This window comes from Nerophis ophidion, linkage group LG06 (genome assembly GCF_033978795.1).
Source record: "Nerophis ophidion isolate RoL-2023_Sa linkage group LG06, RoL_Noph_v1.0, whole genome shotgun sequence".
Lineage (NCBI taxonomy): Eukaryota > Metazoa > Chordata > Actinopteri > Syngnathiformes > Syngnathidae > Nerophis > Nerophis ophidion.
The window spans coordinates 12,521,513-12,546,575 of NC_084616.1; the positions used below are offsets into that span (position 1 = coordinate 12,521,513).

The following is a 25,063-nucleotide window of genomic DNA, read 5'->3' on the forward strand; positions in this document are numbered from 1 at the left end:
ACACAAGACAGCCATGACATACTGAAGAATCAAATGTGCACCTAGGGAGCGAGGAAAAATGACCTTTTTCACCACGTTGTAACTTAATGATTATACTGAAGAACCAAGTCTCCATCTAGGGAGCGAAGACAAATAACATGTCTCACTATGTTTCAACTTATTGATTATACTGAAGAATCAAGTCTTCATCTAGGGAGCGAGGAAAAATTAAATTTTTCACCATGTTTCAACTAATTGATCATACTGAAAAATCAAGTCTCCATCTAGGGAGCGAAGACAAAAATCATTTTTCCACCATGTTTCAACTTACTGATTACCAGTATACTGAGGAATCAAGTCTCCAAATAGGGAGTGAGGACAAATGTCATTTGTCACCATCTATCCATCCATTTCTACCGCTTATTCACTTTGGAGTCGCTGGTGCCTATCTCAGCTATGTTTCAACTAATTGATTATATTGAAGAATCAAGTCTCCATTTAGGGAGTGGGGACAAATGACATGTTTCACTATGTTTCAACTTATTGATTATATAGAGGAATCAAGTCTCCATTTAGGGAGCGAGGACAAATGACATTTTTCACCATTTTTCAACTTATTGATTATACTGAAGAATCAAGTCTCCATTTAGGGAGCGAGGACAAATGACATGTTTCACTATGTTTCAACTTATTGATTATATAGAGGAATCAAGTCTCCATTTAGGGAGCAAGGACAAATGAATTGTTTCACTATTGTTCAACTTATTGATTATACTGAAGAATCAAGTCTCCAGCTAGGGAGCGAGGACAAATGTCATTGTTCACCATGTTTCAACTTACTGATTATACTGAAGAATCAAGTCTCCATTTAGGGAGCGAGAACGAATGTAATTTATGTAAAATGTTTCAACTTCATGATTATATTGAAGAATTGTGAATTTTGTGAATTATATTTATATAGCGCTTTTCTCGAGTGACTCAAAGCGCTTTACATAGTGAAACCCAATATCTAAGTTACATTTAAACCAGTGTGGGTGGCACTGGGAGCAGGTGGGTAAAGTGCCTTGCCCAAGGACACAACAGCAGTGACTAGGATGGCGGAAGCGGGAATCGAACCTGCAACCCTCAAGTTGCTGGCACGGCCACTCTACCAACTGAGCTATGCCACTGATTCAAGTCTCCTAGGGAGCGAGAACGAACGTAATTTATGGGGCGGCATAGCTCGGTTGGTAGAGTGGCCGTGCCAGCAACTTGAGGGTTGCAGGTTCGATTCCCGCTTGTGCCATCCTAGTTACTGCCGTTGTGTCTTTGGGCAAGACACTTTACCCACCTGCTCCCAGTGCCACCCACACTGGTTTAAATGTAACTTAGATATTGGGTTTCGCTATGTAAAGCGCTTTGAGTCACTTGAGAAAAGCGCTATATAAATATAATTCACTTCACTTCAAATGTTTCAACTTCATGATTATATTGAAGAATCAAGTGTCCATTTAGGGAGCGAGGACAAATGACATGTTTCAACTTATTGATTATATTGAAGAATCAAGTCTCCATCTAGGGAGCGAGGACAAATGTAATTGTTCACCATGTTTCAACTTAATGATTATATTGAAAAATCAAGTGCCCATTTAGGGAGCGAGGACAAATTACATGTTTCAACTTATTGATTATATTGAAGAATCAAGTCTCCATCTAGGGAGCGAGGACAAATGTAATTGTTCACCATGTTTCAACTTAATGATTATATTGAAAAATCAAGTGCCCATTTAGGGAGCGAGGACAAATGATATGTTTTACCATGTTTCAACTTGTTGATTGTATTGAAGAATCAAGTCTCCAACTAGGGAGTGAGGACAAATTACATTTTTCACCATGCTTCAACTTACTGATTATACTGAAGAATCAAGTCTCCATCTAGGAAGCGAGGACAAATGACATGTTTCACCATGTTTCAACTTATTGATCATACCAGTGGTTCTTAACCTGGGTTCGATCGAACCCTAGGGGTTCGGTAATTCGGCCTCAGGGGTTCGGCGGAGCTTCCACGGTCAAAGTCAAGACACACCCGACTCATCGTGTAAATAAAAACTTCTCCCTCTCAGCGTTATTATGGATACCCCAAAATAATGTTCCCTCTAATGTTCCATTTGATTTGCAGGTGTGTAATTAGTTGTGAGTTCATGCCCTGTTTGTGTTCTTTGAACAAGGTGATGTTCATGCACGGTTCATTTTGTGCACAAGTAAAAAAAACATATAACTTTGTCTTGAATTTGAATTTTTTTTTTTTCTGCACTAAAGAAGGGTTCGGTGAATGCGCATATAAAACTGCTGGGGTTCGGTACCTCCAACAAGGTTAAGAACCACTGCATTATGTTCTTTACAAGTGTATGAACACTTTTGACCGCGACTGTATATTGTATGTTTTCTTAACCTTATTAAGAAAACATATTGTATATAATGTATGTATGTATATGATAAATACTAGTATTACTTGGAATGCTGAGGTTATTTACCATGACGTTGCTGACCAATAAAATAAAATAAACATTTTCTTGTCCTGTTTTATTTTCCCCAAGACGGACCGCTGCAGTTACCGTCCAAGGCCACAAGATGGCAGCAGATGTTAGCGCGACAACAGTAGGACGAGACGCTATTTAGACACAAATTCGATTCCCAGAACTGTCACTTTTCAAACGAAGAAAGTAATGTGAGTTTTAACATTTTTGTCGTTTGAAAAAAAAAAACAGAATGTTTTCAAAGAGATAATGCGGACCAAAACACATATTTTGACAAACTGCCTGCGGGAACTTGTGACGTCACAGCTCGCTAATGTTGGCCCGAGTTCCTAGTTCTTGTCTGAAAAGAACTGAACGCCTTGCGGTGCCGATCGATTGAAGTGATCGATCAGGAGCATCGTGTGTGCGCACGTCAAAGGTCAGTAATCCGGTTGAAGTGTTTGAGTATTTCGTCACTTTGTTGAAGCTCATCCTCATTAGCATTCAGCTAACCGTTCATTAGCATGAGGCTAGTCCTCGTTAGCGTGGAGAAAATGTCACGTCGAAGTTGTCTTTGGTGTCTTTAATCAACGAACGAAACATTTCTCAGCCTGTTGAGAAAAGAAAAAAAACATCAAACTGAAGTCTTAGGACGGAAAATAAAAAGTCCTATTTTTTTTTAAGCTCATTTTTTGATGACGTCATACAAACATTAGATGTAATTTCAATTCATTGTACTGCGTTGCTATATTTATATATATATATTTAACGGGTATAAGAAATACTTTGGTTATTTGAGTGAAATTCCTGCTATAATATATATATATATATATATATATTGTTTTGTTATGCAATGAGAGATCCAATTGCGCCATCTGCTGGTAGCAAAAAGTTTATAAATATGACCGCAAACCGGAAGTTGTTAGCAGACTTCCCGGACTTTGCTAAAGGTAAGCCACGGTCTGAAATGCTCTGCAAAGTTTTATAAATGACTCTAAAGCTAACTTGAGATTTATTGTAAAATACACAGTTATTTAACAGCAGTTGGAATGCTGTATTGGGGGAATTCTCGTTTTCAATTGGTTGTTGCTCACGTCAAACGTATTACTAGGCCGACCATATTCTGAAATACCAGAAAGAGGACACTTATATTCGTGCCAAGGCCGGGACGAGGTGAACATTTGCTAATGATACTCGAACTTGCTTTATAAATAATATATTTATTTAAATAAAGCATGTTTTCTCCTCTTGTTGACAGCGGTGTTGGCGCTAGGTATTTTCAAAATGGCGTCTCTTCCCGCCATGTCATAAAAATGGGGTCCCACAGTAAATTTTTGGGGTCCCACATTTTTGTAGGCGTTTTGAAAACAAATGATAAACGTATACATTATCTTGTTATAGCTCACATTTTATATTGTGTTTTGGGAAAAAAGGTTGTCATAAACGTTACTTAAAGGCCTACTGAAAGCCACTACTAGCGACTACGCAGTCTGATAGTTTATATATCAATGATGAAATATTAACATTGCAACACATGCCAATACGGCCTTTTTAGTTTACTAAATTGCAATTTTAAATATCCCGCGAGGTATCCTGTTGAAAACGTCGCGGAATGATGACACTTATGTTTGTGACGTTATTGGTTGGAGCGAACATTTCAGCCCAGCACCACACACGGCTAAAAGTCGCCTCTTTTCATCGCATAATTACACAGTAATTTGGACATCTGTGTTGCTGAATCTTTTGCAATTTGTTCAATTAATGGAGACTATAAAGAAGAATGCTGTTGGTGGAAAGCGGTGGATTGCAGCTGCCTTTAGCAACCAAAACACAGCCGGTGTTTCTTTGTTTGTTGGGAAGCTTTAATTTGGAACAGAGCGGTCAAGCAAACATGTTTTTCAACCACATGTCAACCAGCAAGTTTTTTGGATGAGAAAATTGTGATATTAAGTCGGCTCTTACCGGCCCCCCAAGTCCCCTGCCCTGCAACACAATAAATAAAGACATTGAAAAAACTAGCAGCAGCTATAAAGTTTAGATCCAAGAAGGAAAGAAGAAAGTGAATGAATGTTTACAACTGAATACATTAAAGGCCTACTGAAACCCACTACTACCCACCACACAGTCTGATAGTTTATATATCAATGATGAAATATTGTGATATTAAGTCGGCTCTTACCGGCCCCACAAGGCCCCTGACCTGCAACACAATAAATAAAAAAATAGAAAATACTAGCAGCAGCTGTAAAGTTTAGATCCACAAAGGAAAGAAGAAAGTGAATGAAGGGCCCCCCGGCCCAGGGGCCATTTGCGGCCCGCAGGTAATTTTCTAACGGCCCCATGGCACATTTTAAAATCACGATTGAAAAATTTTTATAACGTAAAAAGTGGTATAAAAGAGCAAACGGGTGAAATGTAACAAGAAAATGTTGCAATGTTGACTCTAATAACACAAAGCTGCCATGCAAGCTGTTTCTTTTTTTTTTTTTATAATAATGAATCAAAATGTCATTATGAATTATTGACCTATACAAGGCTCCAATTACGTCACGTCAGTACAGATAAGAACACATTTTTATTTTGCATTAGCTGGTGGTAGTGCAGGATAAAAGAGCAATAAGGTGCAGATATAAATAAATACTACAGATAAATAAATTGCACTTTTGCATATGCATCCAGGTGTATGGATGTATGTTGTATTGTTGTTACATTCCAGCGAGTTAATCCCTTTTTGGGGGGAATTGAGGGGATTATTTTAATGCGTTCAAGAATCTTACGGCCTGAGGGAAGAAGCTGTTACAGAACTTCTGCTACGGAGGCTGCGGAACCTCTTTCTAGAGTCCAGCAAGGGAAACAGTCCTTGGTGGGAAGTGGGAGGAGTCTCTGCAGATTTTCTGAGCCCTGGTCAGGCAGCGGCTTTTTGCGATCTCCAAGATAGGAGGAAGAGAAGTCCCGATGATCTTTTCTGCCGTCCTCACCATTCTCTGCAGAGACTTCAATGTACAGATTAGGGTTTTCTCGATACCAATATTTTGGTACCCAATTTTTTCAAACAAACAATTCAACTATTATTAAAAAATATATATATTTCATTTAAAATGTTTGTAACTTTTCAAGAAAGAAAAGTTTTCTAAGGAAAATTATAGTATTCCATAAATTTGTCAGCATTGCATTAGTTTGATACGTTATCCAAAAATGTAACATTGAAAAATAGGTCTCTTTAGATGACAGACTAGCTGCGCAGTTTTTAACTGCCGCAACCTGGATTTGAACCAGGTTTGCTGTAGCCACAATGCAAAGTACTAACAACTATGTGATCACAGGTGTCAACCATTTTTTTCTACAGAAAGTTTACCTCCAACACCTCTGGTTTCAGGTTAAATTGCCAAAGCCTCCCGGGCTTGCCAGGAGTAGAGGCTAGAATTTTCTGATCCATAGTCAGATACATAGTCCCATGTGCCACTTGCAGTCTGAACAACTAGTCGGGAGCACGAGGCTGGACTGTAGCTTCTCTTTCTTATTCCACTTAACAACATGATGTCAAAAAAGAAATATTTTCAGATAGCTCACAAACTGACCCACTGCAAGAAACTTGGTTGCTGTGACACGGATTCGAACCGGGGTTCCTGCGGCCACAACGCAGAGTACTAACCACTATACGATCACAGCTGTAGAAGACTCTTGCTATAGCAAATTAACATACGGAACTTTGACTTTGGTTTAAACTACAAAAGCTTGCCGAACTAGCCAGGAGTCGAACCTAGAATCTTCTGATCCGTAGTCAGACGCGTTATCCATTGCGCCACTAGCCCTTGTTTAGGCTGATCTGGTGAGTAACACTGGACAAGAAATTTACTGACTCAGGCAAAAGGGGTTAAACACTGACAATGCAGTGACCATGAAGGAACTCAAACTCACTGAAAAGAAACATGACTGCCCCGTGTGAGGATCGAGCTAATGGCACTAGGGATTTTAAACAACCGGCAAAATTCCGCCCAAAAATCACAATTCCCCTTTGAACAGTGACAATGAAGGGATCCCAACCCGCTAAAACAAAAAACACATGCCTTGTGTGAGGATTGAACTCACGACCTTCAGATTATGAGACTGACACGCTACCTACTGCACTAACGAGACTATGGCAATGAGAATCAACCTTAGCTCACTAGTTGAGACGTCACCACTATACGATGTCTTAAAAATTGCAATTTGAACAACACATCGGGAGCACGAGGCTGGACTGTAGCTTTTCATTGTTATTCCACTTAATCTAAAGTCAAAAACGAAATATTTTTAGTTAACACACAAAAAGACACACTGCAAGAAATTTGGTTGCTGTGACCCAGATTCGAAACGTGGTTCCTGCGGCCACAACGCAGAGTACTAACCACTATACAATCACAGCCGTTGATCACTCTTGCTATAGAAATTAACATACGGAACTTTGACTCTGGGTTAAAGTACAAAAACTTGCCGAGCTAGCCAGGAGTCGAACCTAGAATCTTCTGATCCGTAGTCAGACGCGTTATCCATTGCACCACTAGCCCTTGATTAAGGTGTTTTGGTGAGTAACACTGGACACGAAGATTATTGACTCTGGCAAAAGGGGTTAAACACTGACAATGCAGTGACCATGAAGGAACTCAAACTCACTGAAAAGAAACATGACCGCCCCGTGTGAGGATCGAGCTAATGGCACTAGGGATTTTGAATAATAGACAAAATTCCCCCAAAAAATCACAGTTCCTCTTCGAACAGTGACAATGAAGGGATTCCAACCCGCTAAAACAAAAAGCACATGCCCCATGTGAGGATTGAACTCACGACCTTTAGATTATGAGACTGACGTGCTACCTACTGCGCTAACGAGGCTATGACAACATGTTTAGTTCACCAGTCTTTACGTCACCACTATACGATGTCTTAAAAATTGCAATTTGAACAACACATCGGGAACACGAGGCTAGACTGTAGCTTTTCATTGTTATTCCACTTAACCTAATGTCAAAAAAGAAATATTTTTAGTTAACACACAAAAAGACACACTGCAAGAAATTTGGTTGCTGAGACCCGGATTCGAACCGGGGTTCCTGCGGCCACAACACAGAGTACTAACCACTATACGATCACATCTGTAGGACTCTCTTGCTATAGCAAATTAACATACGAAACTCTGACTTTGGTTTAAAGTACAAAAGTTTGCCGAGCTAGCCAGGAGTCGAACATAGAATCTTCTGATTCGTAGTCAGACGCGTTATCCATTGCGCCACTAGCCCTTGTTTAAGCTGATCTGGTGAGTAACACTGGACATGAAGATTATTGACTCTGGCAAAAGGGGTTAAACACTGACAATGCAGTGACCATGAAGGAACTCAAACTCACTGAAAAGAAACATGACTGCCCCGTGTGAGGATCGAACTAATGGCACTAGGGATTTTGAATAATATGCAAATTTCCCTCCTCTCTGAGCTGCAACCTTATCGCGGTAGAGGAGTTTGCGTGTCCCAATGATCCTAGGAGCTATGTTGTCCGGGGGCATAAAGCCCCCTGGTAGGGTCTCCCAAGGCAAACAGGTTCTAGGTGAGGGATCAGAAAAAGAGCAGCTCGAAGACCTTTATGAAGATGAAAAATCATGGACCCAGATTTCCCTCGCCCGGACGCGGGTCACCGGGGCCACCCTCTGGAGCCAGGCCCGGAGGTGGGGCACAATGGCGAGCGTCTGGTGGCCGGGCCTGTTCCCATGGGGCCTGGCCGGGCACAGCCCGAAGAGGCAACGTGGGTCACCCCTCCAATGGGCTCACCACCCATAGCAGGGGCCATAGAGGTCGGGTGCATTGTGAGCTGGGCGTCAGCCAAAGGCAGGGCACTTGGCGGTCCGATCCTCGGCTACAGAAGCTAGCTCTTGGGACGTGGAACGTCACCTCACTGGGGGGGAAAGAGCCTGAGCTAGTGCGCGAAGTCGAGAAATTCCGGCTGGATATAGTCGGACTCACTTCGACGCACAGCAAGGGCTCTGGAACCACTTCTCTCGAGAGGGATTGGACCCTCTTCCACTCTGGCATTGCCGGCAGTGAGAGGCGACGGGCTGGGGTGGCAATTCTTGTTTCCCCCCGGCTCAAAGCCTGCACGTTGGAGTTCAACCTGGTGGACGAAAGGGTAGCCTCCCTCCGCCTTCGGGTGGGGGGACGGGTCCTGACTGTTGTTTGTGCTTACGCACCAAACAGCAGTTCAGAGTACCCACCTTTTTTGGGAACACTCGAGGGAGTACTGGAAAGTGCTCCCCCGGGTGATTCCCTTGTCCTACTGGGAGACTTCAACGCTCACGTTGGCAACGACAGTGAAACCTGGAGAGGCGTGATTGGGAAGAATGGCCGCCCGGATCAGAACCCAAGTGGTGTTTTGTTATTGGACTTTTGTGCTTGTCACAGTTTGTCCATAACAAACACCATGTTCAAACATAAGGGTGTCCATATGTGCACTTGGCACCAGGACACCCTAGGCCGCAGTTCCATGATCGACTTTGTAGTTGTGTCATCGGATTTGCGGCCTCATGTTTTGAACACTCGGGTGAAGAGAGGGGCGGAGCTTTCTACCGATCACCACCTGGTGGTGAGTTGGCTGCGATGGTGGGGGAGGATGCCGGACAGACCTGGGAGGCCCAAACGCATTGTGAGGGTCTGCTGGGAACGTCTGGCAGAGTCTCCTGTCAGACAAAGTTTCAATTCCCACCTCCGGAAGAACTTTGAACATGTCACGAGGGAGGTGCTGGACATTGAGTCCGAGTGGACCATGTTCCGCACCTCTATTGTCGAGGCGGCAGATCGGAGCTGTGGCCGCAAGGTAGTTGGTGCCTGTCGGGGCGGCAATCCTAAAACCCCTTGGTGGACACCAGCGGTGAGGGATGCCGTCAAGCTGAAGAAGGAGTCCTATCGGGTCCTTTTGGCTCATAGGACTCCGGAGGCAGTGGACAGGTACCGACAGGCCAAGCGGTGTGCAGCTTCAGCGGTCGCGGAGGCAAAAACTCGGACATGGGAGGAGTTCGGGGAAGCCATGGAAAACGACTTCCGGACAGCTTCGAAGCGATTCTGGACCACCGTCCGCCACCTCAGGAAGGGGAAGCAGTGCACTATCAACACCGTGTATGGTGCGGATGGTGTTCTGCTGACCTCAACTGCGGATGTTGTGGATAGGTGAAAGGAATACTTCGAAGACCTCCTCAATCCCACCAACACGTCTTCCTATGAGGAAGCAGTGCCTGGGGAATCTGTGGTGGACTCTCCTATTTCTGGGGCTGAGGTCGCTGAGGTAGTTAAAAAGCTCCTCGGTGGCAAGGCCCCAGGGGTGGACGAGACCCGCCCGGAGTTCCTTAAGGCTCTGGATGCTGTGGGGCTGTCTTGGTTGACAAGACTTTGCAGCATCGCGTGGACATCGGGGGCGGTACCTCTGGATTGGCAGACCGGGGTGGTGGTTCCTCTCTTTAAGAAGGGGGACCGGAGGGTGTGTTCCAACTATCATGGGATCACACTCCTCAGCCTTCCCGGTAAGGTTTATTCAGGTGTACTGGAGAGGAGGCTACGTCGGATAGTCGAACCTCGGATTCAGGAGGAACAGTGTGGTTTTCGTCCTGGTCGTGGAACTGTGGACCAGCTCTATACTCTCGGCAGGGTTCTTGAGGGTGCATGGGAGTTTGCCCAACCAGTCTACATGTGCTTTGTGGACTTGGAGAAGGCATTCGACCGTGTCCCTCGGGAAGTCCTGTGGGGAGTGCTCAGAGAGTATGGGGTATCGGACTGTCTTATAGTGGCGGTCTGTTCCCTGTACGATCAGTGCCAGAGCTTGGTCCGCATTGCCGGCAGTAAGTCGGACACGTTTCCAGTGAGGGTTGGACTCCGCCAAGGCTGTCCTTTGTCACCGATTCTGTTCATAACTTTTATGGACAGAATTTCCAGGCGCAGTCAAGGCATTGAGGGATTCCGGTTTGGTAACCGCAGGATTAGGTCTCTGCTTTTTGCGGATGATGTGGTCCTGATGGCTTCATCTGACCGGGATCTTCAGCTCTCGCTGGATCGGTTCGCAGCAGAGTGTGAAGCGACCGGAATGAGAATCAGCACCTCCAAGTCCGAGTCCATGGTTCTCGCCCGGAAAAGGGTGGAGTGCCATCTCCGGGTTGGGGAGGAGACCCTGCCCCAAGTGGAGGAGTTCAAGTACCTAGGAGTCTTGTTCACGAGTGAGGGAAGAGTGGATCGTGAGATCGACAGGCGGATCGGTGCGGCGTCTTCAGTAATGCGGACGTTGTACCGATCCGTTGTGGTGAAGAAGGAGCTGAGCCGGAAGGCAAAGCTCTCAATTTACCGGTCGATCTACGTTCCCATCCTCACCTATGGTCATGAGCTTTGGGTCATGACCGAAAGGATAAGATCACGGGTACAAGCGGCCGAAATGTGACTCCGGGTTAAAGTACAAAAGTTTGCCGAGCTTGCCAGTGTTATCCTGGAGAATAACACTGGACTCGTAGACTGTTGACTCTGGCAAAAGGGGTTAAACACTGACGATGCAGTGACCATGAAGGAACTCAAACACACTGAAAAGAAACATGACTGCCCCGTGTGAGGATCGAGCTAATGGCACTAGGGATTTCAAACAATAGGCAAAATTTCCCCCAGAAATCACAGTTCCTCTTTGAACAGTGAAAGTGAAGGGATTCCAACCCGCTAAAACAAAAAACACATTCCTCGTGTGAGGATTGAACTCACAACCTTCAGATTATAAGACTGACGCGCTACCTACTGCGCTAACGAGGCTATGACAAGCTCTTTAGCTCACAAGTCGTGACGTCGCCAAATAAAAGTTTTTTTCCAAAAATCCCTCTTTTTACAAAAAAGTGGTTACCAATTTTTTCCCATCAAATAATTGCATATTTTAAGAAAAAAAATAATTTCAATTATGTTTTACTTGTCAAGAAAAAAAGCTTCCAAAAAAATTAAATTATTCCACAAATTTTCTGGAGTTACATTAGTCAGATGGTTTGTCCAAAACGTAACATTGAAAAATAGTGTGGTTTTAGATGACACACAAAAAGACTCACTTCGCATTTTTCACTTCTCCGGGATTTGAACCAAGCTTGCTGTAGCCACAATGCAGAGTACTAACAACTATATGATCACGGGTGTCAACTGTTTTTTTACATAAAGTTTACCTTCCAAAACTCTGCTTTCAGGTTAAATTGCCAAAGCCTCGCGGGCTTACCAGGAGTAGAAGTTAGAAATTTCTGATCCGTAGTCAGATACATTGTCCCATGCAACACTTGCAATTTGAACAACTAGTCGGGAGCACAGGGCTGGACTGTAGCTCCTCTTTGTTATTCCACTTAACAACATGATGTCAAAGAATAAATATTTTTTGATAACACCCACTACAAGAAACTAGGTTGCTGTGACCCCCATTCGTACCGGGGTTGATGCGGCCACAACGCAGAGTACTAACCACTATACGATCACAGCTGTTGACCATTATTGCTAAAGCAAATTAACCTGCGGAACTTTGACTTTGGGTTAAAAAACAAAAATCTACTGAGCTAGCCAGGAGTCGAACCTAGAATCTTCTGATCCGTAGTCAGACGCGTTATCCATTGCGCCACTAGCCCTTGTTTATGCCATTTTGGAGTATGACGCTAGACATGTAGAATGTTGACTCTGGCAAAAGGGGTTAAACACTGACAATGCAGTGACCATGAAGGAACTCAAACTCACTGAAGAGAAACATGACTGCCCCGTGTGAGGATCGAGCTAATGGCACTAGGGATTTTGAATAATAGGCAAAATTCCACCCAAAATCACAGTTCCTCTTTGAACAGTGACAATGAAGGGATTTCAACCCGCTAAAACAAAAAACACATGCCCCGTGTGAGGATTGAACTCACGGCCTTCAGATTATGAGACTGACGCGGTACCTACTGCGCTAACGAGGCCATGTCAGCAAGTTTAGCTCACCAGTCTTTACGTCACCACTATACGATGTCTTAAAAATTGCAATTTGAACAACACATCGGGAGAACGAGGCTAGACTGTAGCTTTTCATTGTTATTCCACTTAACAACATAATGTCAAAAAAGAAATAATTTTAGTTAACACACTACAAGCAATTTGATTGTTGTGACCCGGATTCGAACCGGGGTTTCTGCGGCCACAACACAGGGTACTAACAACTATACGATCACAGCTGTTGAGCAGGATCTCTACAGGCACAGAATTGAACATGTTAATTACTTTGTTTTTTTCAGGTCAAAAAGAAAAGAAAAAGGTAAATGATTTCCTTTCCACAAGAATTAATTTGGTCTGTCTATAAGTTTTTACCTTCATTCGTGTGTGTGTGTGTGTGTGTGTGTGTGTGTGTGTGTGTGTGTTCTGGCAATGCTTACTTAATGGGGACATCGCTCCGTTTACACAGTCACATTTAGTAGACCTCTGACGGTATGGGGACAAAAAAAATCAGGTTCCCTAAAGGAAAACCTTTTTAAAAGATTTGCTTTAACATTTAAGTGGTGAAACTTTTTTTTTTATGCCTCCACAAGCTGTAGAAAGATGTGGTCCCCACAAGTCCTGATCAACAACTTGGTCCCCATTCCTAATGATAACCAGTGTGTGTGTGTGCACAGGTGGACATCAGTGAGGTGCGAGTGCAAAACCCGCTCATAGAAAACAAATCTGAGAATGAGGCGCCAGGCGTGGAAGTGGTCCCACCAGGACGCCCGTTGGTGGTGACGCAGCCCTCGTCGGAGGACGCCACCACGGACGTTCCCGAGGAGAACAAGGACGATCCGAGCGATCGACTCCTCACGGTAAACGGCAACTACGTGATGCAGGAGAACGGGAAAGCCGAAGTCCTCTCCTGCCAGGAGTCCCAAAACGGGACTTTGATGAGCGAAATGTCTTTGTCGCCATGACGACCACGTCATTTAGGACCGTGACGCCGATAATTGAAGGCAATTTTTGTCATCTGAGTTAAGTTAAAGTACCCATGATTGTCACACACACACCAGGTGTGGCAAATTCACCCTTGATCACCCCCTCCCTGGGAGGTGAGGGGAGCAGTGAGCAGCAGCGGTGGCCGCGCCCGGGAATGTTTTTTGGTGATTCAACCCCCAATTCCAACCCTTGATGCTGAGTGTCAAGCAGGGAGGTAACGGGTCCCATTTTTATAGTCTTTGGTTGATGTGAGAAAGTGATGGCTAATGCTAATGCTAAAGCTAACTTGCTTGGTTTACTCGTCCTCACCAACAAGGTACATGTACACTATTCTATTCTACTTGTAAAAAGTCAGTTTTGTTTGCTAAAATACTTGACTAGGTGTTATGTATTGAAACTGTTTTGATTAGAACATGTTTGGCTTGAAGGAAAATGTACACACTTAGAAGGTTATTATATACAGTCGTGGTCAAAAGTTTACATACACTTCCAGTTTCCAGTCATTTCTACACCTCTTATTTTGTTGTGACGGAGTGATTGGAGCACATACTTGTTGGTCACAAAAAAAACAGTAATGAAGTTTGGTTCTTTTATGAACTTATTATGGGTCGACTGAAAATGTGCTGGGTCAAAAGTATACATACAGCAATGTTAATATTTGCTTACATGTCCCTTGGCAAGTTTCACTGCAAAAAGGCGCTTTTGGTAGCAATCCATAAGCTTCTGCTTGAATTTTGGACCACTCCTCTTGACAAAATGTTGTGGAGTTCAGCTAAATGTGTTGGTTTTCTGACATGGACTTGTTTCTTCAGCATTGTCCAGACGTTTAAGTCAGGACTTTGTGAAGGCCATTCTAAAACCTTCATTCTAGCCTGATGTGGACGACTTTCCCTGTCGTCCTCGGGTTCCACTGACCACCCAGGAAGGACATCTCACTTGAGCAGGTTGGACTCTTTTATTTCTCAATAAAGGCAGTCTTTTACGCTGTCGTCGCTCCCACTGCTCGCTCCTCCGTGTCTCGCTCTCCAGTCCGCTCTTTAGTCTCTCGTGTCTTGCTCTCTCTTGCTTCTTGGTCGCTGTTGCCGTCTCTCCAACTCCTCTTTTGATCCGTCCTCCTTCTCCCCTTTTATACATCATAAGGAGAAATGTTAATTGTTTGCCGGTGCCTGATCCACGCACCTGAATTAGATTGGGGCGGCGTCGCTCCCGGCCCGCCCCGCCGCATTCTCCGCCTCCTTGCCGCCATCTTGGGCAGGGCTCCAGCGTGCCCCGCCCCGCCGTTGGCCCGTCGTCTCCGCCTCTCCGCACCTGATTTAGCCATTCCTTTACCACTTTTAAAGTGTGTTTGGGGTCATTGTCCTGTTGGAACACCCAACTTCGCCCAAAACCCAACCTCCGGGCTTGTCCTGAAGAATTTGGAGGAAATCCTCCTTTTTCATTGTTCCATTTACTCTCTGTAAAGCACCAGTTCCATTGGCAGCAAAACAAGCCCAGAGCATAATGCTTGACGGTAGGCATGGTGTTCCTGGGATTAAAGGCCTCACCTTTTCTCCTACAAACATATTGCTGGGTATTTTGGCTCAATTTTTGTTTTATCTGACATCACATCAGGACAAAGATAAAACCTTCTGGAGGAAAGTTCTGTGGTCAAACTTAAACGTGTGGACAATGCTGAGGAAAAAAGTCCATGTAAGAAAATCAACACATCTATCTGAACTGCACAGATTTTGTTGAGAGCAGTGGTCAAAAATTCAAGCAGAAGCTTGTGGATGGCTACCAAAAGCGCCTTATTGGAGTGAAACTTGCCAAGGGAAAATTTGTAAGCAAATATTAACATTGCGGTTTGTATACTTTTGACCCAGCAGATTTGCTCACATTTTCAGTACACCCATAATAAACTCATAAAAGAACCAAACTTCATGAATGTGTTTTGTGACCAACAAGTATGTGCTCCAATCACTCGATCACAAAAAAATTGAAATTATTGGAAACACAAGACAGCCATGACATACTGAAGAATCAAATGTGCACCTAGGGAGCGAGGAAAAATGACCTATTTTACCATGTTGTAACTTAATGATTATACTGAAGAACCAAGTCTCCATCTAGGGAGCAAAGACAAATTACATTTTTCACTATGTTTCAACTTATTGATTATACTGAAGAATCAAGTCTTCATCTAAGGAGCGAGGAAAAATTTAATTTTTCACCATGTTTCAACTAATTGATCATACTGAAAAATCAAGTCTCCATCTAGGGAGCGAAGACAAAAATCATTTTTCACCATGTTTCAATTTACTGATTACCAGTATACTGAGGAATCAAGTCTCCAAATAGGGAGCGAGGATAAATGTCATTTTTCACCATCCATCCATCCTTTTCTACCGCTTATTCCCTTTGGGGTCGCTGGTGCCTATCTCAGCTATGTTTCAACTAATTGATTATATTGAAGAATCAAGTCTCCATTTAGGGAGCGAGGACAAATGACATGTTTCACTATGTTTCAACTTATTGATTATATTGAAGAATCAAGTCTCCAACTAGGGAGTGAGGACAAATTACATTTTTCACCATTTTTCAACTTATTGATTATACTGAAGAATCAAGTGTCCATTTAGGGAGCGTGGATGAATGTAATTTTTCATCATGTTTCAACTTCATGATTATATTGAAAAATCAAGTGCCCATTTAGGGAGCGAGGACAAATGACATGTTTTACCATGTTTCAACTTATTGATTATATTGAAGAATCAAGTCTCCAACTAGGGAGCGAGGACAAATGACATTTTTCACCATGCTTCAACTTATTGATAATACTGAAGAATCAAGTCTCCATCTAGGGAGTGAGGACAAATGTCATTTTTCACCATGTTTCAACTTACTGATTATACTGAAGAATCAAGTCTCCATCTAGGAAGCGAGGACAAATGACATGTTTCACCATGTTTCAACTTATTGATCATACCAGTGGTTCTTAACCTTGGTTCGATCGAACCCTAGGGGTTCGGTAAGTCGGCCTCAGGGGTTCGGCGGAGCTTCCACGGTGAAGGTCAAGACACACCCGACTCATCGTGTAAATAAAAACTTCTCCCTATCAGCGTTATTATGGATGCCCCAAAATAATGTTCCCTCTAATGTTCCATTTGATTTGCAGGTGTGTAATTAGTTGTGAGTTCATGCCCTGTTTGTGTTGTTCTTTGAACAAGGTGATGTTCATGCACGGTTCATTTTGTGCACAAGTAAAAAAACATATAACTTTATCTTGAATTTGAAACTTTTTTTTTTCTGCACTAAAGAAGGGTTCGGTGAATGCGCATATAAAACTGCTGGGGTTCGGTACCTCCAACAAGGTTAAGAACCACTGCATTATGTTCTTTACAAGTGTATGAACACTTTTGACCACGACTGTATATTGTATGTTTTCTTAACCTTATTAAGAAAACATATTGTATATAATGTATGTATGTATATGATAAATACCAGTATGACTTGGAATGCTGAGTTTATTTACCATGACGTTGCTTACCAGAGGTGTGGACTCGAGTCACATGACTTGGACTCGAGTCAGACTCGAGTCATGAATTTGATGACTTTGGACTCGACTTGACAAAATGTAAAAAGACTTGCAACTCGACTTAGACTTTAACATCAATGACTTGTGACTTGACTTGGACTTGAGCCTTTTGACTTGACATGACTTGCTACTTTCCCCAAAACCCAAAGATTAAAAAGTTATTCAGGAGCGCTCCGTATCTTCCATTGTGTACGCAAGTGTGTCAGAGTGTGTGCGATGACAGCCTGTGCGCTACCTGTCAGTACAACAGCCAATCAAATCACATCCACGTTATTTTCGTCACACAGCATTCATCCAATCAAATTGCAGGAAAACCAACGAAGAAGAGCTGTCAAACAATAGAAGAATAAGTGAGGAAAAATTATGCCATAAAGTGTTTCGTTCGGGTATTAAAACTACGACTTGGTTAACAAAAGGAATTCCAGTATGCAAAACATGCGGTTGGACGATTACAGACAGAGACGCAACAACTTCCAACTTCGTTCGACATTTGAAGTTGCACAAAGAAGGGTACGTTTTGAATGTAAGCTAACGTTTATTGGCTGAGTAACGTGACTTTTATTTGCTGTTTAGTTAAATCAGTGAGGCTGTAAACTCACTGCTAACGTTATAACCATAGACATCTTATAAGTAGACGCAGCATCCAGCGCTACTGCCTACTGGCGCAGACGTGACGCGGGGCCGCCATCTTGGAGTGGTGATCTGCTCCACTCAGTGCAATTCATTTGTCAGGAGCAATGAACTGTCAGCGCATTTAATCCATATTAACTCACTGAATACCATTGATATTCACGCGCTCTTTTGTCATACATGTAACTATGATAAAGGACACATGTTTTGGCATGTTCATAATTTGCTTAACATTAATTGAATATGCTTATATGCTATAAGTGACCAGATGTCTGAGATCAAAACTGGGAATAATAATCCCAGAGAAGGGGAAAAAACAGTCAGCTATTTTTAAATTGAAGACACAATATGATTAGTTTATATATACATGCGTATATCCTACATAAACAATGTATGAATACATTAGTTATCTATATATCTTACGAACCTATAGACCAGTGGTTCTCAAATGGGGGTACTTGAAGGTATGCCAAGGGGTACATGATTTTTTTTTTATATTTTAAAAATAGCAACAATTCAGAATCTTTTATAAATATATTTATTGAATAATACTTCAACAAAATATGAATGTAAGTTCATAAACTGTGAAAAAAAATGCAACAATGCAATATTCAGTGTTGACAGCTAGATTTTTTTTGTGGACATGTTCCATAAATATTGATGTTAAAGATTTCTTTATTGCGAAGAAATGTTTAGAATGAAGTTGATGAATCCAGATGTATCTCTATTACGATCCCCAAAGAGGGCACTTTAAGTTGATGATTACTTCTATGTGTAGAAATCTTTATTTATAATTGAATCATTTGTTTATTTTTCAACAAGTTTTTAGTTTTTTTTACATCTTTTTTTTCCCCAAATAGTTCAAGAAAGCCCACTACAAATGAGCAATATTTTGCACTTTTATTCAATGTAATAAATCAGAAACTGATGACATAGTGCTGTATTTTACTTCTTTATCTCTTTTTTCAACCAAAAAATGATTTGCTCTGATTAGGGGGTATTTGAATTTAAAAAAATGTTCACAGGGGGTACATCCCTGAAAAGGGGTTGAGAACCACTGATATAGACTTTATCTCTGTTGCTGCAACAGCAGAGTTTATTCTGTCTTGACACTTTGTATTGATATTTGCTATTACATTCTTCCCTTTAATGATCATGTTTACAGTGATTGTTTTATATGTATTTTTCATGTATGTTGCTTTGGATAAAAGTGTCTGCCAAATACTTACACATATATAAACACCTGAAAGTCTTTATATCAGCCAAAACCACCAATCTGTTTCACTGGATTCAGAATAAAACCAAATTCTGTCTTACCCAACAAAGTTAGTATTTGAATATTGTTACGTGAAGACTTATTTCTGGTTACAGTTATACTGTTAAGAGAGTATTGTCTTATGTTTTGCCTAAAATGAGAATGCATCATAATCAGTGGCGACTGGTGAATTTTGTTTTAGGTGGGGCTTAAAGTTTGTAAACCAAATACCTATAGGGGGGTCATCCACACCCAGAAGATTTTTTTGTGATTTTCACATTCAAATATTGTAGTTCTTTGCTCCTGCTTAACTCTGTGGTAATATTTTCAGAAAATACATCCAATAGTATGTTAATGTTAAATCTTACTTGTGAAAAGTAATCCCCCAATTCCTATTTTCAACAGTCCGCTCATTTGAGCAGGAGAACGCTGAATATCAGCCCAGCATCTTTGTGTTCTACCTGTCAACTGTCAGTTTAGGCTGCTTGCCAGCTCCTCATCACCACTTCAAGATGGCAGCCAAATTGCTCGCGTCACAGCAGCCAATTCTGCGTCTACCTATAAGATGTCTATGGTTATAATGTCATTGCAAACAAGGCAATCTGTTGCGTCCACTGCAGTTTGCTACCTTATTCATACTTTTAGTCAAGTGATTTTTTTTAAGCAGAGTTTCATGAGGTACCTACACATAACGTTACGTTAGTGAATGCATCACACACAGTAACGTAACGTTAGACGGTGGTCAGCAGCACCGCGTATTTTAGCCACCTACAAAAAGACAAACATAGTCAAATAAAGGTCGGTTAAAATGTATACTATATTAAGAATATGTGTACATATTCCATAGAGCCCTGACATCTAAAAAGTACAGCACTGTTCATTGTTATGTTCATGTATTTATGTTTTTCATGTGTACGCACACATAAACACATATACAGTGTGAGATGAGATAAGGTAACAACAGGATATAAACTGCTGTGGAACTAGCTACAATGCAATATTCCATGGAAATACAATGTTAACACTTTTGTGCAAATAAGTACAGTTGCACTTGTTTTTTCAAATGTGTTTATACTGTAAAGGAATGAGTTAAATGTTTAAAATAACTGGTTAATTGTGCTATTACGAAGTGCAATGTCAGCGCTGTTTTTTTTATAATGAATTCATACAGTGTTTTAAAAGCATATACAATCTGTGTAAATATATTAGTCTGTGGTTAAAAAGACTTGAAATGACTCGAAACTCAAAATGCAGGACTTGGGACTTGACTTGAGACTTTCCAGTATTGACTTTAGACTTGACTCGGGACTTGCCTGTCTTGACTCGTGACTTGACTCGAGACTTGAGGGCAAAGACTTGAGACTTACTTGTGACTTGCAAAACAATGACTTGGTCCCACCTCTGTTGCTGACCAATAAAATTAAAAAAACATTTTCTTGTCTTGTTTTATTTTCCCCAAGACGGACCGCTGCAGTTACCGTCCAAGGCCACAAGATGGCAGCAGATGTTAGCGCGACAACAGTAGGACGAGACGCTATTTATAGACACAAATTCGATTCCCAGAACTGTCATTTATTTAAACAAAGAAAGTAATGTGAGTTTTAACATTTTTGTCGTTTGAAAAAAAAAAAAAACAGGCTGTTTTCAAAGAGATAATGCGGACCAAAACACATATTTTGACAAACTGCCTGCGGGAACTTGTGACGTCACAGCTCGCTAATGTTGGCCCGAGTTCCTAGTTCTTGTCTGAAAAGAACTGAACGCCTTGCGGTGCCGATCGATTGAAGTGATCGATCAGGAGCATCGTGTGTGCGCACGTCAAAGGTCAGTAATCAGGTTGAAGTGTTTTGAGTATTTCGTCACTTTGTTGAAGCTCATCCTCATTAGCATTCAGCTAACCGTTCATTAGCATGGGGCTAGTCATCGTTAGCGTGGAGAAAATGTCACGTCGAAGTTGTCTTTGGTGTCTTTAATCAACGAACGAAACATTTCTCAGCCTGCTGAGAAAAGAAAAAAACATCAAACTGAAGTCTTAGGACGGAAAATAAAAAGTCCTATTTTTTTTTTAAGCTCATTTTTTGATGACGTCATACAAACATTAGATGTAATTTCAATTCATTGTACTGCGTTGCTATATTTAAATATATATATATGTAACGGGTATAAGAAATACTTTGGTTATTTGATTGAAATTCCTGATATAATATATATATATAAATATATATAGTTTTGTCATGCAATGAGAGGTCCAATTGCGCCATCTGCTGGTAGCAAAAAGTTTATAAATATGACCGCAAACCGGAAGTTGTTAGCAGACTTCCCGGACTTTGCTAAAGGTAAGCCACGGTCTGAAATGCTCTGCGAAGTTTTATAAATTACTCTAAAGCCAACTTGAGATTTATTGTAAAATACACAGTTATTTAACAGCAGTTGGAATGCTGTATTGGGGGAATTCTCGTTTTCAATTGGTTGTTGCTCACGTCAAACGTATTACTAGGCCGACCATATTCTGAAATACCAAAAAGAGGACACTTATATTCGTGCCAAGGCCGGGACGAGGTGAACATTTGCTAATGATACTCGAACTTGCTTTATAAATAATATATTTATTTAAATAAAGCATGTTTTCTCCTCTGTTGACAGCGGTGTTGGCGCTAGGTATTTTCAAAATGGCGTCTCTTCCCGCCATGTCATAAAAATGGGGTCCCACAATAAATTTTTGGGGTCCCACATTTTTGTAGGCGTTTTGAAAACAAATGATAAACGTATACATTATCTTGTTATATCTCACAGTCTATATTGTGTTTTGGGGAAAAAGGTTGTCATAAACGTTACTTAAAGGCCTACTGAAAGCCACTACTACCGACTACGCAGTCTGATAGTTTATATATCAATGATGAAATATTAACATTGCAACACATGCCAGTGCGGCCTTTTTAGTTTACTAAATTGCAATTTTAAATATCCCGCGAGGTATCCTGTTGAAAACGTTGCGGAATGATGACACTTTTGTGACGTTATTGATTGGAGCGAACATTTCAGCCCAGCACCACACACGGCTAAAAGTCGTCTCTTTTCATCGCATAATTACACAGTAATTTGGACATCTGTGTTGCTGAATCTTTTGCAATTTGTTCAATTAATGGAGACTATAAAGACGAATGCTGTTGGTGGAAAGCGGTGGATTGCAGCTGCCTTTAGCAACCAAAACACAGCCGGTGTTTCTTTGTTTGTTGTGAAGCTTTAATTTGGAACAGAGCGGTCAAGCAAACATGTTTTTCTACCACATGTCAACCAGCAAGTTTTTTGGATGAGAAAATTGTGAAAATTACCGGCCCCACAAGGCCCCTGTCCTGCAACACAATAAATAAAGAAATTGAAAAAACTAGCAGCAGCTATAAAGTTTAGATCCAAGAAGGAAAGAAGAAAGTGAATGAATGTTTACAACTGAATACATTAAAGGCCTACTGAAACCCACTACTACCCACCACACAGTCTGATAGTTTATATATCAATGATGAAATATTGTGATATTAAGTCGGCTCTTACCGGCCCCACAAGGCCCCTGCCCTGCAACACAATAAATAAAAAAATAGAAAAAACTAGCAGCAGCTGTAAAGTTTAGATCCACGAAGGAAAGAAGAAAGTGAATGAATGGCCCCCCGGCCCAGGGGCCATTTGCGGCCCGCAGGTAATTTTCTAACGGCCCCATGGCACATTTTAAAATCACAATTGAAAAATTTTTATAACGTAAAAAGTGGTATAAAAGAGCAAACGGGTGAAATGTAACAAGAAAATGTTGCAATGTTGACTCTAATAACACAAAGCTGCCATGCAAGCTGTTTCTTTTTTTTTTAAATAATAATGAATCAAAATCAATGTCATTATGAATTATTGACCTATACAAGGCTCCAATTACGTCACGTCAGTACAGATAAGAACACATTTTTATTTTGCATTAGCTGGTGGTAGTGCAGGATAAAAGAGCAATAAGGTGCAGATATAAATAAATACTACAGATAAATAAATTTCACTTTTGCATATGCATCCAGGTGTATGGATGTATGTTGTATTGTTGTTACATTCCAGCGAGTTAATCCATTTTGGGGGGGAATTGAGGGGATTATTTTAATGCGTTCAAGAGTCTTACGGCCTGAGGGAAGAAGCTGTTACAGAACTTCTGCTACGGAGGCTGCGGAACCTCTTTCTAGAGTCCAGCAAGGAAAACATTCCTTGGTGGGAAGTGGGAGGAGTCCCTGCAGATTTTCTGAGCCCTGGTCAGGCAGCGGCTTTTTGCGATCTCCAAGATAGGAGGAAGAGAAGTCCCGATGATCTTTTCTGCCGTCCTCACCACTCTCTGCAGAGACTTCAATGTACAGATTAGGGTTTTCTCGATACCAACATTTTGGTACCCAATTTTTTCAAACAAACAATTCAACTATTATTAAAAAATATATATATTTCATTTAAAATGTTTGTAACTTTTCAAGAAAGAAAAGTTTTCTAAGGAAAATTATAGTATTCCATAAATTTGTCAGCATTGCATTAGTTTGATACGTTATCCAAAAATGTAACATTGAAAAATAGGTCTCTTTAGATGACAGACTAGCTGCGCAGTTTTTAACTGCCGCAACATGGATTTGAACCAGGTTTGCTGTAGCCACAATGCAAAGTACTAACAACTATGTGATCACAGGTGTCCACCATTGTTTTCTACAGAAAATTTACCTCCAACACCTCTGGTTTCAGGTTAAATTGCCAAAGCCTCCCGGGCTTGCCAGGAGTAGAGGCTAGAATTTTCTGATCCATAGTCAGATACATTGTCCCATGTGCCACTTGCAGTCTGAACAATTAGTCGGGAGCACGAGGCTGGACTGTAGCTTCTCTTTCTTATTCCACTTAACAACATGATGTCAAAAAAGAAATATTTTCAGATAGCTCACAAACTGACCCACTGCAAAAAACTTGGTTGCTGTGACACGGATTAGAATCGGGGTTCCTGCGGCCACAACGCAGAGTACTAACCACTATACGATCACAGCTGTTAATTGTCCTTGCTACAGCTAATTAAACTACATTACTTTGACTCCGGGTTAAAGTACAAAAGTTTGCCGAGGTAGCCAGGAGTCGAATCTAGAATTTTCTGATCAGTAGTCAGACGCGTTATCCATTGCGCCACTAGCCCTTATTCCGGTTCATACCACTGGATGTGTAGATTATTGACTCTGGCAAAAGGGGTTAAACACTGACGATGCAGTGACCATGAAGGAACTCAAACTCACTGAAAAGAAACATGACTGCCCCGTGTGAGGATCGAGCTAATGGCACTAGGGATTTTGAATAATAGACAAAATTCCGCCCAAAAATCACAGTTCCTCTTTGAACAGTGACAATGAAGGGATTCCAAACCGCTAAAACAAAAAACACATGCCCCGTGTGAGGAATGAACTCACTACCTTCGGATTATGAGACCAACGCGCTACCTACTGTGCTAACGAAGCTATGGGAGTCATACTTAGATCACTAGTTGAGATGTCACCACTATACGATGTCTTAAAAATTGCAATTTGAACAACACATCGGGAGCGCGAGGCTAGACTGTAGCTTTTCATTGTTATTCCGCTTAACAACATAATGTCAAAAAAGAAATATTTTTAGATAACACACTAAAAGACACACTGCAAGAAATTTGGTTGCTGTGACCCAGCTTCGAACCGTAGTTCCTGCGGCCACAACGCAGAGTACTAACCACTATACGATCACAGCTGTTGATCACTCTTGCTATTGCAAATTAACATACGGAACTTTGACCCTGGGTTAAAGTACAAAAATTTGCCGAGCTAGCCAGGAGTCGAACCTAGAATCTTCTGATCCGTAGTCAGACGCGTTATCCATTGCGCCACTAGCCCTTGTTTAAGCTGATCTGGTGAGTAACACTGGACACGAAATTTATTGACTCAGGCAAAAGGGGTTAAACACTGACAATGCAGTGACCATGAAGGAACTCAAACTCACTGAAAAGAAACATGACTGCCCCGTGTGAGGATTGAACTCACGACCTTCAGATTATGAGACTGACGCGCTACCTACTGCGCTAACGAGGCCATGACAGCAGGTTTAGCTCACCAGTCGTTACGTCACCACTATACGATGTGCTAAAAATTGC

General features: G+C 41.7%; 1 long non-coding RNA gene and 10 other non-coding genes across 11 annotated transcripts; 1 reads left to right on the forward strand and 10 right to left on the reverse strand.

Moving 5' to 3' along the window:
* The first annotated feature begins 2,761 nt into the window (after positions 1-2,761).
* On the forward strand, positions 2,762-13,820 carry LOC133554211 (uncharacterized). Its single transcript, XR_009807074.1, has 3 exons — positions 2,762-2,913; positions 12,754-12,773; positions 13,129-13,820. It is a non-coding gene; the product is annotated as an uncharacterized LOC133554211 (long non-coding RNA).
* On the reverse strand, positions 6,214-6,286 carry trnar-acg (transfer RNA arginine (anticodon ACG)). The gene has a single exon. It is a non-coding gene; the product is annotated as a tRNA-Arg (tRNA).
* On the reverse strand, positions 6,539-6,611 carry trnam-cau (transfer RNA methionine (anticodon CAU)). Its single transcript has one exon. It is a non-coding gene; the product is annotated as a tRNA-Met (tRNA).
* Positions 6,949-7,021, reverse strand: trnar-acg (transfer RNA arginine (anticodon ACG)). Its single transcript has one exon. It is a non-coding gene; the product is annotated as a tRNA-Arg (tRNA).
* Positions 7,274-7,346, reverse strand: trnam-cau (transfer RNA methionine (anticodon CAU)). Its single transcript has one exon. It is a non-coding gene; the product is annotated as a tRNA-Met (tRNA).
* On the reverse strand, positions 7,678-7,750 carry trnar-acg (transfer RNA arginine (anticodon ACG)). Its single transcript has one exon. It is a non-coding gene; the product is annotated as a tRNA-Arg (tRNA).
* Positions 11,203-11,275, reverse strand: trnai-uau (transfer RNA isoleucine (anticodon UAU)). Its single transcript has one exon. It is a non-coding gene; the product is annotated as a tRNA-Ile (tRNA).
* trnar-acg (transfer RNA arginine (anticodon ACG)) lies at positions 12,045-12,117 on the reverse strand. The gene has a single exon. It is a non-coding gene; the product is annotated as a tRNA-Arg (tRNA).
* On the reverse strand, positions 12,369-12,441 carry trnam-cau (transfer RNA methionine (anticodon CAU)). Its single transcript has one exon. It is a non-coding gene; the product is annotated as a tRNA-Met (tRNA).
* Positions 13,821-24,733: 10,913 nt separating the features above from the next.
* On the reverse strand, positions 24,734-24,806 carry trnar-acg (transfer RNA arginine (anticodon ACG)). Its single transcript has one exon. It is a non-coding gene; the product is annotated as a tRNA-Arg (tRNA).
* Positions 24,807-24,928: 122 nt separating this feature from the next.
* On the reverse strand, positions 24,929-25,001 carry trnam-cau (transfer RNA methionine (anticodon CAU)). Its single transcript has one exon. It is a non-coding gene; the product is annotated as a tRNA-Met (tRNA).
* Positions 25,002-25,063: the final 62 nt, after the last annotated feature.